Source organism: Polypterus senegalus, chromosome 12, assembly GCF_016835505.1.
Source record: "Polypterus senegalus isolate Bchr_013 chromosome 12, ASM1683550v1, whole genome shotgun sequence".
Classification (NCBI taxonomy): Eukaryota; Metazoa; Chordata; class Cladistia; order Polypteriformes; family Polypteridae; genus Polypterus; species Polypterus senegalus.
Genome location: NC_053165.1, coordinates 12,259,193 through 12,276,422, shown reverse-complemented (window position 1 = coordinate 12,276,422; position 17,230 = coordinate 12,259,193).

The following is a 17,230-nucleotide window of genomic DNA, read 5'->3' as shown; positions in this document are numbered from 1 at the left end:
TGACATGACAGACATAATATAGCAACAGCAGGACATGACATTACATAGCATTTCATCACATTATACAATATAGCATGAAATAATATGACATAACAACATAAAATGGCAGAATATAAAACAACAAAATTTAAATTTGAGTTTACATAAAATGACATGAGGTTACATAGCTTAATATAACAATATGAAATAACACGACATATGTCAGTGGTTCTCAAACTGTGGAGCGGACCCCCCTAGGCGGGGGTGCGAAGTAACAAAAAGGGGGGGCGCGAAGATGTGAAAGAAAAGAAAACAAGAATCAAAAATATGAAAAATACATCTATTGAAACCAGAACAAATGAACTTAAACTACATTCTGATACTAGAAAAATAAATACAGAGTTAGATAATTGTCGATAAAAGTTAAGTAGGTCTAATAAAATATGCATCTATGATATATCATTAATTAAAAAAGAACAAATTGCTATTAGTGGGCTCCTTTCAAAACAAATGTTAGGGGGGCGCGATTAAAACTGTTATGAAAACTCGGGTCGCAAATACTTAAAGGTTGAGAAACGCTAACATATGTAATATAGCATAATATAATTACATAATACATGACATAATTAAATAATGAAAAAAAAAGCAAACCTGAGCCAGCCTGCCAACTCTGGCTGCACCCCAACAACTCCTACTACACGTCCTCCATGATCACTGGACCTCAGTTGCAGAGCTAACAGTCAGCCGTGGTGCTCCAAGAGTTAAAACGTTTGTTTGGCTTTCATGTTAGAGACCACAAGGCCTAATCCAGAGACCCCACCTGAAAATGTTGAACAGAGTAGGGCTGAGCCCCTTGCTGAATTGTCCGCAGGAGGTCCCTCAGTCATTTTGGGCCCCAGTTCTTCAACACCACACACATGCCAGCTTCATTCTATGGATTCCCTTTGTCCTTTTGACTTTAGGCCCCAGCCTCTTTTTTTCCATCAGTGCAGCGTTATCAAGCCAAGTGTGAATTAAACCCCGCGTGAAGTTCATATTTGCCATTTGGAGGCCACATTTACATTTAAGAGAGATGGCATTTGCGCACAGCTAGTGGAAAAACTTTCATTTCCTCCTTCACTGGCATGTTAAATCCCACGCTGTGGCAGGTGTCGGGGGGCAAATGATTACCATACTCGGCGCAGCTAACAAGGCAACACGTCTCCAGAACAGCAGTTGATTTTGAATCAGTGGTCACATGGCGTCAGACAAAGAAAAAATGTAATTAAGACGAGGGCACAAAAGGGAGAACCGGAGCTGAGGACCCTGAGGCACACTAAAGCAAATCCAGTGGTGAGGCTGGCTGGTGCCAAGAACAGACAGAGGACACCAGGCCAACAACATGTGCGTCTGCAGCCTGCTCTTTGGGACCAGCCTACCCAGTTTGGAGGGTGCTGTGGGCTATGGGTTCAATTGTTGTGGTTGTACAGATAGATAGATAGATAGATAGATAGATAGATAGATAGATAGATAGATAGATAGATAGATAGATAGATAGATAGATAATCATTTATAGTATAGTAGGCAGGATTAGATAGATAGATAGATAGATAGATAGATAGATAGATAGATAGATAGATAGATAGATAGATAGATAGATAGATAGATAGATAGATCTATCTATCTATCTATCTATCTATCTATCTATCTATCTATCTATCTATCTAATCCTGCCTACTATACTATAAATGAATATCTATCTATCTATCTATCTATCTATCTATCTATCTATCTATCTATCTATCTATCTATCTATCTATCTATCTATCTAATCCTGCCTACTATACTATAAATGAATATCTATCTATCTATCTATCTATCTATCTATCTATCTATCTATCTATCTATCTATCTATCTATCTATCTATCTAATCCTGCCTACTATACTATAAATGAATATCTATCTATCTATCTATCTATCTATCTATCTATCTATCTATCTATCTATCTATCTATCTATCTAATCCTGCCTACTATACTATAAATGAATATCTATCTATCTATCTATCTATCTATCTATCTATCTATCTATCTATCTATCACATAAATTGATGGGTTTGAACAAAACCTGCAGCCCCTGCTGCCCTCCAGGACTAGAGAGCCCCCCTTTCCCAGTTATTCTTAATTCTTCTCCTGTTTTTGAATTCTCTTTCATAATAATAATCATAATCCTGCATCTTGAGATGGAATTTTAATTCCATGAGCTCATGTTTTGGTTGGCAGAGCACCCCATTTTGCTGATTTGTGTCTATATATGTTTATTAAGTTGGTAAAATAAATATGATCCGTCATTACATTTTACAGCAGAGTGCTCAGAGCACAGAAGTATGAAGTTATCACAGTTGGAAATGACATCTTAGGGAGTCGTCTCCCCGCTTGTCTTCTTGATTCTTTGTGTATTTATTGCTCCCTTGGGATCAATAGCGTGACTGGAAGGAGTCTGACTTTTTTTTTTTTTAGCAAGCTAGTGATGTATAGAATGGACAGCATAACAGATAATAAATAGCTAATTACAGAAAGATTTCAGTGCAGGTCAGAAGACATTAGTTGGGATCTGTGCCAGTTAGTGGGAAAATGACTTAAACATTTCATGTTTATTTATTTAGTAAAGTGGATGTTCTTTGACAGTAAGCCTGAAGGAAAAACAGATCCCGATAATCCCAGTAGTGCTGTGCCTTGCGTTCCGCTCTTCTGGTGCGACACAGTAATCCACATACCAAGAGATGGCAGGGGAAAAAAAATGAGCATTGAGGCATTTAGGATCCCGGGGGTACCACAGTGCTTCAGCCCCCCCAACAGCAGGGAAGCACTGTGGGTTTCTGGAGGGTCATTACTGACCCATCTACAGAGCACAGTGAGGTTCTTATTTGCATATGCCAATCAACATGCACTGCCTGGTGTCATGATTAGTGAGTATGACTGCCTTACCTCAAAACTTCCATCTTCCTTACCTGGGAAATCTCAGAACATTTGAAACATTAATTATTGTTAGTGATGAGCAAAGCCATTCATGTGTAACTGAATTCACCATGAAGTTTAAAGTTTATCTTTACAAAAAAAGTCTGCGGAAACAAATTATGCTTTGCCACAAGTGAAATTTGCACCATTAGCATGTCTTTATTCATCTCATCTTATTCTTCATGTGCTAAAGCGGTCTCAGTGCAGACCGCTGAGAGCTGAGGGTGCAGCTAAAGAGGTAGCCTCTACCAACTCTAAGGGCAGACTGCTTGGTTCTATTCTGACAGGCCTCAAGAGGGGTCATTCCACCAAGGGGCCTCTGCTCAGAGTTACAAGGAGGTCATCTGTCCTCATCCTGCTAGATCTCTCCTCCTCCATCTTCAGCATGGTCAACAATCAGGTCCTCCTTTACATCACTGGGATTGCCCTCAGGTGGCTGAAGTCTTAACTCTTGGAAGGAGACCTGGTGTGCGGAGATGTCAAGAGTGCACCAGCCCGATAGACCAGCGCTGGACCTTCTCCTCTTCTCTTTGTACACCTCCCTCACTGGGCCCCATCATCCAATCCCAGCGTTTCTCCTATCAGTGCTATGCTGACGATATGCAGAGGTGTCTGTCTCACCGATATTACAACCTACAGTCGTGGCCAAAAGTTTTCAGAATGACCCAGGTGTTGGTTTTCACAAAGTTTGCTGCTTCAGTGTTTTTAGATCTTTTTGTCAGATGTTTCTATGGTATACTAAGGTAGAATTACAAGCATTTCGTAAGTTTCAAAAGCTTTTATTAATAACTAGCAAAATACCCGCACTTCGCAAGCAGAGAAGTAGTGTGTTAAAGAAGTTATGAAAAGGAAAAGGAGACATTTTAAAAATAACGTAACATGATTGTCAATGTAATTGTTTGGTGACCGTTATGAGTGTTGCTTTCAATCAGGTTCGTATTTGGAGGACGTGTTGTGTTCAAGTTACATTCCGTGTTTGTCAACCGTTGTAAAGATAACAGGTTTCATTCATCGAAGTGTTCACTACATCATCACAACATCTAAAATGTTTAACAGGCATTCCCCGTATTAACTTGTGGATTTGCCTGCAAGTATTTGGCGGCAGTGTGTCTATGAACTTAATTTAAACTTAAGCTTTACACCGTGCTTTCCTATTGCTATGTCTACAAAGGCTTGTTCAGATTCAGAGGGTTGTTCCTTTCTTACTGCATCAATAATAAGCTCGTCTTCCTCTTAATCTGAGACATCACACACTGCATGCACGAGTTTACCTTTTCCAGTCCTGCAAACTTTAGCGAAGTGGTTCAATTTACCACATTTTTTACACCGTCTCCCTTTAGCGGGACATTGACTTTTTCCACCGTGTGCTTTGTTTCCGCAGTAGCTGCACTTCTGAATATGCTTGTATGCATCACTCGCTTCATATTCTTTTGCTGTCTTCTCAATCGTTTATAATGCGTTTTTTGTTCAGCGCTCTTTGGAGCTCTTGCTTGTTGTCTGCGTACTGCGTTCACAGTCAGTTCACGTGAGCCGCTCGGAGTGCATGCATCGAAGGTTCTCAGCTGTGCTTGTGCTATCTCGTTTGATCTTGCGATGTTCACGGCTTTATTTAATGTTAGCTCAGACCCGGCACTTAAAATTTCTCTCGCACTTTCGCTGAGTTTGTGCCAAACACCACCCTGACCATCTCATCTTCGTTTGCATAAGCACAGTCCTTCACCAGCAATGTTAACTCTGTTACAAAGTGATCAAAAGTCTCGTTTATACCCTGTGTCTTCTCACTAAACTTGCATCTCGCGAATATCGTATTCGTCTTAGGCATGACAAACGCCTCGTAGTGGCAGCGTGTCTGTTGGATTGCTGCTAACGGACGGCCTTATATGGACAGGCACTCAATTACGTGGGAGGCGTGGGTATGGGGACGCAATATAGGCAGGCAGCCAACTACGTGGGAGGCGTGGTGATGGGTGACGTCACATGGCGACCGAGCTGCAGGCTATGACCGCATATATGCACGTAATTAGGATTCAGTTATGACCGTTATGCGTAGAATTTCGAAATGAAACCTGCTTAACCTTTGTAAGTAAGCTGTAAGGAATGAGTCTGCCAAATTTCAGCCTTCTACCTACACGGGAAGTTGGAGAATTAGTGATGAGTGAGTCAGTGAGTGAGTGAGTGAGTGAGTGAGGGCGGGCTTTGCCTTTTATTAGTACAGATTACATTAAGTTTAGTCCATATTTGCAGTGTCTTTTTCACGACCTCTGCAATTCGCCCTGGCAGGCTGTCTGTCAATCAAATTCTGGGCCCAATCCTGACTGATGGCACCTCATTCTTGCAGAATCAGTGCTTGGAGTTTGTCAGAATTGGTAGATTTTTGTTTGTCAACCTGCCTCTTGACCGCAAGTTCTCAATGGGATTAAAGGTCTGGGGAGTTTCCTGGCCATGGAACCAAAACGTTGATGTTTTCTTCCCCAAGTTATCACTTTTCCCTTATGGCCCGGTGCTCCATCATGCTGAATTGTTCATTGTTGGCCACCAAACTCTTCTTGGATTGTTCGGGAGAAGTTGCTCTAGGAGGATGATGGGGAAAATGGACATCTTTGCTTAGACGGCTGCACCCCAGTGATCTGGACTAGGATTAACAGAAGAAAATGGACGGATGGATGAAGTTAAATCATGACCCTGGGTGTCATACTGTCTGACAGTATATTTCAACTGAGATCTGGTGGTCCCATGATATTAAAATTCCCATTTCACCACTTGTGATAGGCAACTAAAGCAGAAAAGACTCAGCGCGGCGTGTGTGTCATTTCCTCCATATTCAGACAAGAAGGTTGCTGCTGCTTGGCAACCAGCCTGCTGAAACAGTCTGACACCTTACCTTGGGGTGAGGGCTTCTGGATATTTTAAGATGTGTTATTTGGGTATTCACATATACAATATAATGTGCCAGCATGAAATAGCTGGAGAAATCGTAAAATATCATCGACAAAAGAACAATGTGTAAAAGAAAAGTGATTGTTAGGGTGGAAAGGACATTAGGAATGTTAGAATATTTCCCAATAGCTCTGCCGTAACAAATCTTTATATTTTATGCCCAGAAGCAAAGAAACAAAACATAATAATAAAAAAAAAACCAAAAGATATTTACATTCTGTCACTCATATGTGTCTGAGAATCACCATCCAAGCGCTTCCCACCCCTGGCGAAGAGGGGGCGCTGCCACTAACAACTTTGTCATTGTCTTTCTTCACAGTCTTGAGAAATTGCCCTGTGTGGGCAAATGAAACCTCCATTTTCTGGCCGGGATCTTCAAAGGGAGGTCCCACCAAGAAGGAGGTGTCATTGACCACAGAGACGACCTAAAGAAAGGAGCTTCATGTTCAAAGAAGCCAACGGCATGGCCGAGTGAATAGTACCCACTCAGCTAACGTGGCACTTATTTATATTTTATCGTTTTCACGCCGTCGAGCTTTGTTCTTGTTTTCAGACTTGTTAGTAAACGGGGAGGGCCGTGTTGGCACCCCAAACTATTCCAGCTTTTTGCTGACTCTTCTTCCCTTGGCCACAATAATTCCTATTAATGGAGTCTGTCTGTTCAAGAAATAAAAATAAATTAAAAAATATCTATATATTTCAGTCCAGAGGTGCACTGTAGAGCCACTATAGAGGCTGCAAAATACATAAACCCAACTTGACTACCAGGAAGCTGAGGTGTTGGACTAGTAAATCCGGACACAATCCCACCACTGACTCCCTGCATGTTCCAGAGGGAATCCCTTCCCTTGGCTTTGTTTACATGGTACAAATATTGTAGCTCCACCATCGCCAGCCTTTTCCTGCCATGATTTGTTCAGTTTTTGTGATTTTTACAAGGGTCGTTCAAAAACGTTTCCGCACTTTTATATTTGGCGGGAGGAGTCGTAATTGGTCGTGTCTGAGAGTGTCATGTGACTACCATATATACTCGTGTTTAAGTTGTCCCGCGGATCCTTTACCATATAATTTCCAGTATTTTATAATGTCGGTCATGTAAGTCAAATTCGGAAAACTCACACTATTGGTCCAAGAGATTACGATATGCTAACGCCAACCTGAGAGAGTAACCACGGGGCACACGGCCTATATGTATTGTGCCTACGTGATCACACGGTAATACCCGATGCGACGTTTGCACTGTTTTGTGATTTTTTTGTATCTCACACCCTGATACACCTTTATTATAAGAGCATCCCTTATCTACGATGGAGCGTTCGATCAGAAGGACATAAGAAGCTGAAGTTGAAGTGGTGAAAGAAATTGGTTAACTGCGCTGCGGCAACAAAATTTGTCTGAGAAACTGGTGCGAGATTGGAGGAAGCAAGAAGATGTAAAAAAGAAAAATTAAGGGTCGCATTTTTGAATGGGCGTATAAGTTGGGGTTTGATTTTATGATCGATTTTTCGGGTTTCAAGACCCTACTTGTACGAGAGTATATACGGTAGTTCTGTCTGGCAAGCCGGCTGCCCTTGCAGTTTAGTGTGGTGAAGATGGCTGCCAAACTTACAAAGAGGAGCAGCGTTTTGTCATACGCTTTTTATGAACCGAGAGCACAAATTCATCTCCACTTGTGTGCTCAGTATGGGGATAAAGTTCTCTCTCGTCGAGTCATCTGTGACCGGATTGAAGTGTTCGAAAATGGCCGTACTAGTGTGACGGATGCAGAGAGCGCTACAGCCATGTGATGATGATGATGTAAAAGCAGTGGTGCATCAGTGGCTACGCGCTCAACCAAAAACATTGTTTACTGATGGCTTTAAAAATGTTGGTACGACACTCAGAAAATTACATCACAAAAGAAGGTGACTGTGTAGAAAAGTGATGGCATTCATTTTTGAAATTCTTAATAAAGGTTAGGTTAGGTCAGCGGTTCTCAAACTTTCGTATTTCGCGCCCCCCCTTTTCTACCTGGAATAATTCTGCGTTCCCTGCATAATACAAAATAGATGAGAATAACCCCTGATACAACTAATAAAGGTATGATACTCATGCAGTGTCGCGGTATCCTATCATTTTTACTTCCATAAGATATGCATGTGTTTGGCTGGAAACATTCAATAATGGAGCGCACAAAAAGACGAGCTTCAAAAGGGCGACCTCAATTGGGCGCGGCGAATAAAGGCATTCGTAGATAATTTAGTTCAAATGGCTAATCTAATAATCTAATAAATTTTCTGTAATAATTGTGTTGCGTTTGCCTTTATTCGCTGCGCCCAACTGAGGTCGCCCTTTTGAAGCTCGCCTTTATTTACGCGCCCTTATTGAAGGATACCTGTTCGGCTAACTTCGATGAAATATTTGCAATTTATTTTTTTTTTAAGTGCTTTAATAACTGTTAAAATGCCTTGTGTGGTTTTTAGGTAGTAATTCTAATCCCACAAAAAAAGAATAAATTATTTATTCTTATTTAATTATTTTTTATGTAAAGAAACAATTAAATATGTTTTAATTTTTAAAAATCTCGTAAACGAGGACACCGATGAAGTCAATCTGCGCGAGACGGTATTTTCAACTGACAAATATTATACCACTGTTAGTTGTATCATGAAAATAACCCAATGCAGCAAATTAACTCAATTTGGCAATATTGGCTATGCTGCCAATGTGATGTAGTCGCGCCGCATTGTCACCTGATCTACTGTTACCCGAATGTTCGCGACAGATACCGATACGTCTCGAACTTTCTGGATTGAAAATACTCGACTATAACAGCAGAAGCAGTGGCGCCTCTCGTCACAGAAACAAACTTCAAATAGAAAAGGAGCTCAGAGTGTCTCAATATCTCGAATATCAAGCCAAACCTGGACAGGCTGTGTACTTTAAAGCAGGCACATATTAGTCATTAGATCTATGCCTTAGAAATGTTTTATTTTAATTTTAGTTATAATGCATTCGCTGTGATTATATGCTTGCAAATTTAAATTTGAAATAAAAATGTATTTTCATGTCTTGTTCATTTATTCGAAGCCCCCCTTGTACAGCTTTAGTGCCCACCCCAGGGGGCGTGCCCCACAGTTTGAGAACCACTGGGTTAGGAGCAGGCGCTGATACTGCGCATTGCTACACCCACCACATAACAAACCAACTCAGGATTCCAGACTGGGACCCGAGTGTAGCCATGCAACGGGTGACACCTCAGCACCACACAAGTTCAGATGGAACGGAACCAGTGTGAAGAGAGTTGTGCGGAAAGTGCGGAAACTTTTTGAACGTCCCTTGTGGAGTACCAGTTGGATCGTTCTGCATAGCGATGTCATCTCCAAAAGTGATGCTTGATTTTTAGTGACACCAATTGCAGTTATGTATGTTGGCACCACCAACAGTTGTGTGAGAAGTGTGAGAAGAGAATAAAAAAAAAAGAAAGTCTAACGACCACAAAAATTAAAGAAATAATGACAGAGGAGAAGGATCCTTGACCTTAACCCCCAATTTAAGTACAAATACCACTTAATTATCAAATTGAATAAAAAGAATCAACAAGTCGTGATATCCAGGTCACAACATAAGGAAAGTAACCAACTCAAAGAACATTCAGGTGACTGCAGGCGGAATTCATGCAGCATCTGAGAGTCTTAAATGACAACGTTGGAGGAAAGAGCAGAGGTGAAACGACAACCCAGAATGCAATGTGGGCACACTAAAAGCAAGGGACTGGGTGACAATGACAAGAATGAGAAAAATCATGAAACACAAAGCAAAGCTGAAATGCTACCATAGTGTAGAGAAACAACTTAACAGGGAGTCTTTAATAACAGGCTTCCAAATCAGGCACAACTAATTAGAGCAACACCGGATGTGGTTTGCTGATTTTGTTTGCTTTTGTTCCCGTAATTGAGAGTCTCGAGTATTTATAGCTCACAAATTTAAAACGACTCAGCCTCGGGTTGACCTTCCTTTCCAAACTTGCTTTGCTCAGCAGATGATTAATAATTTGTGCTCCGCATGCATGTAGTAGCTGCAAGCACTCAGAACGCGGCCAAGCGGTCAGACGTCTATGAAGTCGCCGCCTTAGCCCCTCAGGAACTGCGCACGTGCAACACTGAGAAGCGATCGGGCCATGGGACCAATGCAGAAGCATCGGGTGACTTTCCCTCGTGTGCATCTGAAGGTGATCTTGCTTTCAATGCTTCTGGCTCAATTTGGGATGCTGGCAGCTGCCTGAAAAGGAAAACTTGACACCCGTGGCCATTTGGAGACTTTCAATCACTCTGTGACGAGTGGGCAGGCAAGGCAGTGTGTAACATGGCACCAGGTGAACGCATTACCGTGCTTCGCTTCCTTCCTGCTGCTTTACGGCCATGCGAGCCCTGTGAGAACCTGACCCTGTGAACCCATCTGCTGTGAAGACGGCCGGAGGTCAAGACAAGGTGGGAGGCTGGATGGCGGAGGTGGAGAATACTGAAATCAGACCCCCTTCGGGGTGGGAGCTGGGAAGGGCGCCACGTATTTTGCAGAAAATGTGACTGTTCATTTATTCATGCTTTTAAATGTGGTCTGAAGACAGAAAATTCTGTATTGTTTGCTTCAAATGCTCTCCCTGAGGACCACCATGTCTTCACATAGTGTTGTTTCAGGGGAACCAGAATTGTAGAAAGCTGCTGGGCTTGAGGGCCAACTCTTATATTTTTCTTTAATGGTTCGTCTTTGTGATTCTTGAGCAGGTCATTAGTCCTGGCTGAATAGAAATGGAAAATGTGCCCCCTTGTGGATTATACACATCAATCCATCAATCAATCAATAAATCAATCAATATTTTATTTATAAATCACATTAAAACACACATAGATAGATAGATAGATAGATAGATAGATAGATAGATAGATAGATAGATAGATAGATAGATCTGAAAGGTACTATATAATAGATAGATAGATAGATAGATAGATAGATAGATAGATAGATAGATAGATAGATAGATAGATAGATAGATAGATAGATAGATAGATAGAAAAGGCACTATATAATAGACTGGATTAATAGATAGATGTGAAACACACTATACTGTAGATGTAGATGGAGTAACACTACCCAGGTGGGAGGCCAACTTAAAGGAAGGACAGGGGGATTATTCAAGCTACATGCTCCCCTGAACTGCTAGGAGGCAGTAACCCTGGAGTCAGGTACATTAATGGACAACCACAGGACATTCTGGGAGTTGTAGTGCCATGGAGGAGACCTGTTGGTGTTAACAGGTGCTGCTGCCAGGAGCTGTGCTCCATGGTTTTTGGGACTTCTGATTGACCCAGAAGTAATTCCATTAGGCTATGCCCTGGCACCAGAAGCACTCCCGGTTCCAAGATAAAAGGAACTGCCCTACCATATCCAGATGAGTTAGAGACAGGAGGAAGGAGGACAAAGGTTGCCTGGAGGTGTGGTGGATAGGAAAGAGAGAAGGAAAAGAGGAAGTGTGTATTTTGGAAGAGCCATTGTGAAGGTAGCGTTGTTAATACATCACTTATTTGAATCTGGGACTGGGTGTTGGTATGATGTTGTGTGAGGTTTGGGGTGCCGTACTGGTCACAATCGATAGGAAAGGCGCTATATAATAGATAGATAGATAGATAGATAGATAGATAGATAGATAGATAGATAGATAGATAGATAGATAGATAGATAGATAGAACTTTATTTGTTCATGGGGGTAAAACAATGAGAATTCCGGAGCTTCTATAAGAGGCTGCAGCAGTGTTGACCAAAGTGCTGTACATAAACACAAAGTAAACACAATACAGTATCAGAATTAAATATATTTTTTCTTTAGTTCTGCAGTTGTAAAGAACACTGACGTAGTATTTGCCGTGGTGAGGTGCTATATATGACTGCTACTACTACTATATAAAGTAGTGCAGCCTGCTTGGTTGACACAAGGCCTGGGTGACTAAAGCGCCCACCATAACAAAGCCGAGTTTCCTTTAAATTCTCATCTCAGCGTGATGCATGGAGCCGTCCATGGGAAGCCTGTCCTTCGCCGGTTCTGTTTAGCTGCATACAATGAAGAGGTCATTTATCTTGATTTGTCACTTCCCTGGGGTTTGCCTTCTTTTCAAGAGTCAGTCGATGCAAATGTCGGCAGACAATGGAGAGCCCACAGCTTCACGGCTATCAAGCGCTGCGGCTCAGGGCTGTTTTATTATTATTATTATTATTTTTTTTTGTTCTCGCATTACGTGCCTGCTCCATTTTGCCTTTTCCTTTTCTTTTAATGTGTTGCTTTCATTCTGTGCTTGTGAAGCAGTCATGCCGGGATTCTCATGCCGGCACACACCTTAGGCCATTTCATTCACTGCTGGCTTGTCACCGAGTCTCGATGCTGTGAGGTCAGCTGAGGTGAACTGAGCTTACACTTTAACAAACAAAATGAGATTATTTCATATAAAGCAAAGCGGATGGCAGTGATGGTTCTTTTAGTGGCCACGTTTAACAGAGAAGCACTGTTCTTTTTAGTTGTTTTTTCTAAAACTTTCTTTATGCTGCTTGCAGACTCTGAGACATGCATGCGATGGCACGGTGGTGCAGTGGTTGGCTCTGCTGACTGGTTGTGGAGTTTGCATGTTCTCCAAGTGTATGTGTGGGATTTTCTCTTCTCCTCCAACATTCTTCCTACAACCCTACAGACAGCAGTGTTAGACTAATTAAAAACTCAATAGTGGCCGCTATGGTGGTCTGGTACATCTTCCCTTGGGCTCCATCTCTATTTTTGCCTTTTGTCCACACTACCCTGGCATTTTCAACCGATGATAGTGAATACGTTTGAAAAACGCTCCCCAGTTTCGAAGATTTTTGAGTGTTTTGTTGTGGATGGGCAAAGATGAAGATTTCTGAAAAAGCGCAGATTTTATTGTGCTCTGGTTGGCTCATGCTTATTATTAGCCATTCCCTGATTGGCTCCTATTCATTACAGTGTTGCATTCCCTGATTGGTTGCCTTTCATGGTGGACATAGAAGAGTGGCTTACAATGGTGCTTGTTGTGTTGCATAGCTGCCTCTATGCAGTACTACAGCACTGGATGTACTCAACATAAAAGGAGCGGTCCAGCCTCCTCAGTCAGAGTTTGGAGGCTGGAGGAGGACGTTTTAGCTGTTTAGGTGTTTAAGCTAACATTTGTGTGTAAAAATGTTGGCAAAATAAACAAATATTTTATTTGAACCTAGAATTCTGTTGGGTTGCATTGTGCTTGAGGTTCGGGGCTCAGTGTCACCCCCTTGTGGTCACAGATTACATTCTTCAAGATTTGCTAAAGTTGATATCCTTGTACCACAGAAAATCACAAAGTCTCAAGAAAACTTCTACACCTGACCTGACAGGAGACGAGTGCAGAGTTCTGCTTCTTTCTTTTCAGTAGAAATCTTTATTTACATATTACAAGGAGGTCCCGCCCCCTACTTGCTATGCTTGCCAACACTCCGAGGGCGGGCGCTGGGTGCCCGCTATCTTGTGGCTGAGCTCCTCCATTAGAGAAAGCAATTGCATTTAAAGAGATGGTATATAGAAGAGTATGTGGGGTGCAGGAGGAAGACGGGTTGGCGCTTAGTTATTATAGAGAGAAAATCAGTTACTTGAAACTTTCACTACAACTGTCTATTTTAAATACCAATAAATAATAAAACATAGTAAAAAGTAAAAGTAAAAAAGTAAAACGCAATAAAAAGTAAATAAAAAATCAAATAATGTTAACGCCTCATCAAAATCAATATTATGATTCACTTGATCCTCTGACTTACATTCTATAAACATTGCTTTCTTACATTTCTGTTTGTATATTGTTCAGGATATTTTTCTCTTCCTCGTTTATTGGACAATTCTTCATTTATGTTATCTGCAGCTCTTTTTTGTTTTTCTTTTTTTTTGACATTCATTATCAGCTCTTGCCGCTTGTTTTCTATCGCGATCTAAAATTCTCTTTTTCTTCCCCAAGGAAAATACAGGTACTTTATTACTGCATGGAGAAGCCAGGTATAGTCTCAAGACTTCATTCGAAACAGGATCTGTTATTTCAACCAATTAGTTTGCCCTTTTGTTTGTTTTTTTTTTTTGTTTGTTCTTTTATTGAACTTATTAAAAACATAACATCCCATACAATCTAAGTCAAAATTGAACAAAACTAAATTCACATCAAATCGCAATCTAAAATTTGACATTCTTGAACAGATAATTTGCTTTTCTGCCTCGCCATTATAAGCGACTGCGTTGACGGGCGAGTTACCAGCACTGAGAGTGTCACACGGTGGGACAGGGCAAGGATGTGCGCAGTAGGAGAAATGATTGGGCGAGCAGTGTGGAGGGGCGTGGTCAAGGCTGAATAACGCGGACATGGCGGAGAACTTTTTTAATGTAATATAAGCTTGCCTGAAGAAGAGGCCTGAGTTGCCTTGAAAGCTTGCATATTGTAATCGTTCTAGTTAGCCAATAAAAGGTGTCATTTTGCTTGACTTCTCAATATAATAGAGAGAAATCCATCCATCCATTTTCTAACCCGCTGAATCCGAATACAGGGTCACGGGGGTCTGCTGGAGCCAATCCCAGCCAACACAGGGCACAAGGCAGGAACCAATCCTGGGCAGGGTGCCAACCCACCGCAGGACACACACAAACAGAATCACCAATCCACATAACCTGCATGTCTTTGGATTGTGGGAGGAAACCGGAGTGCCCGGAGGAAACCCACACAGACACGGGGTGAACATGCAAACTCCACGCAGGGAGGACCCGGGAAGCGAACCCGGGTCTCCTAACTGCGAGGCAGCAGCGCCACCGTGCCGCCCAATAGAGAGAAATGTTTTAGGAAAAAAACGCTTCCAGACAGGAAAGAAGCACTATTTTTCTAGCGTTGATGGCAGGAATTTCTCTAGAAAAGACAGGCAATTGTGAAACACTGCAAATTGTTCTGCTCACCACTAATTGACCCCCTTTTGATTATTCCCTGAGGGCAGAAGACTTGTTAAGTCCTGCTTGTTGTGTACATTTCATATACTCTGTTTAGTGATTTAATTAAATAACCTCTTTATGTTCTGTTGACCCTGGGTAAGAGGGTCCCAAAAGTGATGACCACAGCAACATCTGTCCACTAATTTCACTAGCCAGGCACTTGAGATCTCGCAGCTTTATGCTGGTCTCACCAATCGCTGATTTAGGCCTGTGGTTCCAGCTCTGGGGATTCACACACGGAAAGTCCAGTCAATAGGCGACTGGCTCCTTCCATATTTGCAACTAATAGATGATGGATTTACAGCTTTGTTCAGTTCAAACGGAAGTGTGAATGTCCTGATGGAGAACCACAAATCCAGCACCGTTTTTTTCTGGGGTCAAGGGCAAAGGGTGTTTCTCAGCATCCATCAGCCGGCACAAAACTGCCATGTGAAGGTTTCAGAAACCTCCAGTTGCTGAATCCTCTCATGGGGCTTGGAGAGGTCACACTTTAAGCTGTCAGTGGTCCCCTGGGGGGGGGAGGGGGACTTTGATCTGCAGCCTGGCCCTTTGACCTCTGCTGGGTAAACAAGAAGCACAGCTGTGATATTGCAGCTTTCTCTCATCTCTCACCGCCAGAAGGAAAATGGATGATTTTTGGTCAGGGATGATTAGGGTTAAGGTAAGGAATGATTGTGTCTAGGATGTTTGCTCTCTGGTCTCATACATCCAGCACCCAGGGTTTGATCCATGTGTCATTTGCTTCGTAATTCGCACCTTCCTCTTGTATCTGCATGAGTTTTTCTTTTGGCACTTCAGTTTTATTTCCAACTCCAAAGACATGCAGTTTAGATTTATTGGCATGAATAAATTGGCCCCATGTGGATGTATCTGTGAGTGGAGCCAGTGATGGACTGAAGCTCCTATCCTAGTTGGTTCTTGCCTTGCCTTCAGCAATACTATGTTAGGTCATAGCTTACCATTGTCTTAGAAGACTGGTGTCCTTCAACATCTGCAATAAGATACTACAGATGTTCTATCAGACGGTTGTGGCGAGCGCCCTCTTCTACGCGGTGGTGTGCTGGGGAGGCAGCATAAAGAAGAGGGACCCCTCACGTCTGGACAAACTGGTGAGGAAGGCAGGCTCTATAGTAGGCACAGAGCTGGACAGTTTGACATCCATGGCAGAGCGACGGGCGCTGAGCAGACTCCTGTCAATCATGGAGAATCCACTGCACTGGGCACTGAACAGGATCATCTCCAGACAGAGGAGCAGCTTCAGTGACAGACTGCTGTCACCGTCCTGCTCCATTGACAGACTGAGGAGACCCCACACTATGCGACTCTTCAATTCCACCCGGGGGGGGTAAACGTTAACATTATACAAAGTTATTGTCTGTTATACCGGCATTGTTATCACTCTTTAATTTAATATTGTTTTTATCAGTATGCTGCTGCTGGAGTATGGGAATTTCACATTGAGATTAATAAAGTATCTATCTATCTATCTATCTATCTATCTATCTATCTATCTATCTACCTATCTACCTATCTATCTATCTACCTATCTATCTATCTATCTATCTATCTATCTATCTACCTATCTACCTATCTATCTATCTAATGTAAGGTGGATAAGCTGCTTGAGGAAATGTATAGAAGGATGGATAGACACTGGACAGATATGTGCGTATGTGGGTGGGCCCTGTGGTGGACTAGCACCCCATTCTTATCTTGTGCCAAGTACTGCTGGCACAGGTCATAGCTTATCATCAATGTGAATTGGAAATTGAAAATTGGATCAATGGATGGATGGAAATTGACCTGAAGAGTGCTTAGGTGTGTGCAGGTAGGCCCAGTATGGAAGTCTGAAGTGCAGAGATTCAAGCCCAGCGTTGGTTCCCACCTTGCCCTCATTACTGCTGTGATAAGTCATAGCTTACAATCAATGTGAGGTGGATAAGCTGCTTGAGGAAATGTACAGACAGGTGAATGGAAACTGGACTGATATGTGTGTATGTGGGTGGGTGCTATGGCAGAATGGCACCCCATCCGAAGTTGGTTCTTGGTTTGTGCCAAGTACTGCTGGTACAGGTCATAGCTTATCATAAATTAATTGGAAACGGTAAACTGGATGGATGGATGGATGGATGGATGGATGGAAATTGATCTGAAGAGTGCTTAAGTGTGTAAGTCGGCTCAGTATGGAAGTCTGAACTGTAGAGATTCAAGCCCAGCGTTGGTTCTCACTTTGCCCTCAGCAATACTATGATAGGTCACAGCTCGCCAACAGGTGGATAAGCTGCTTGA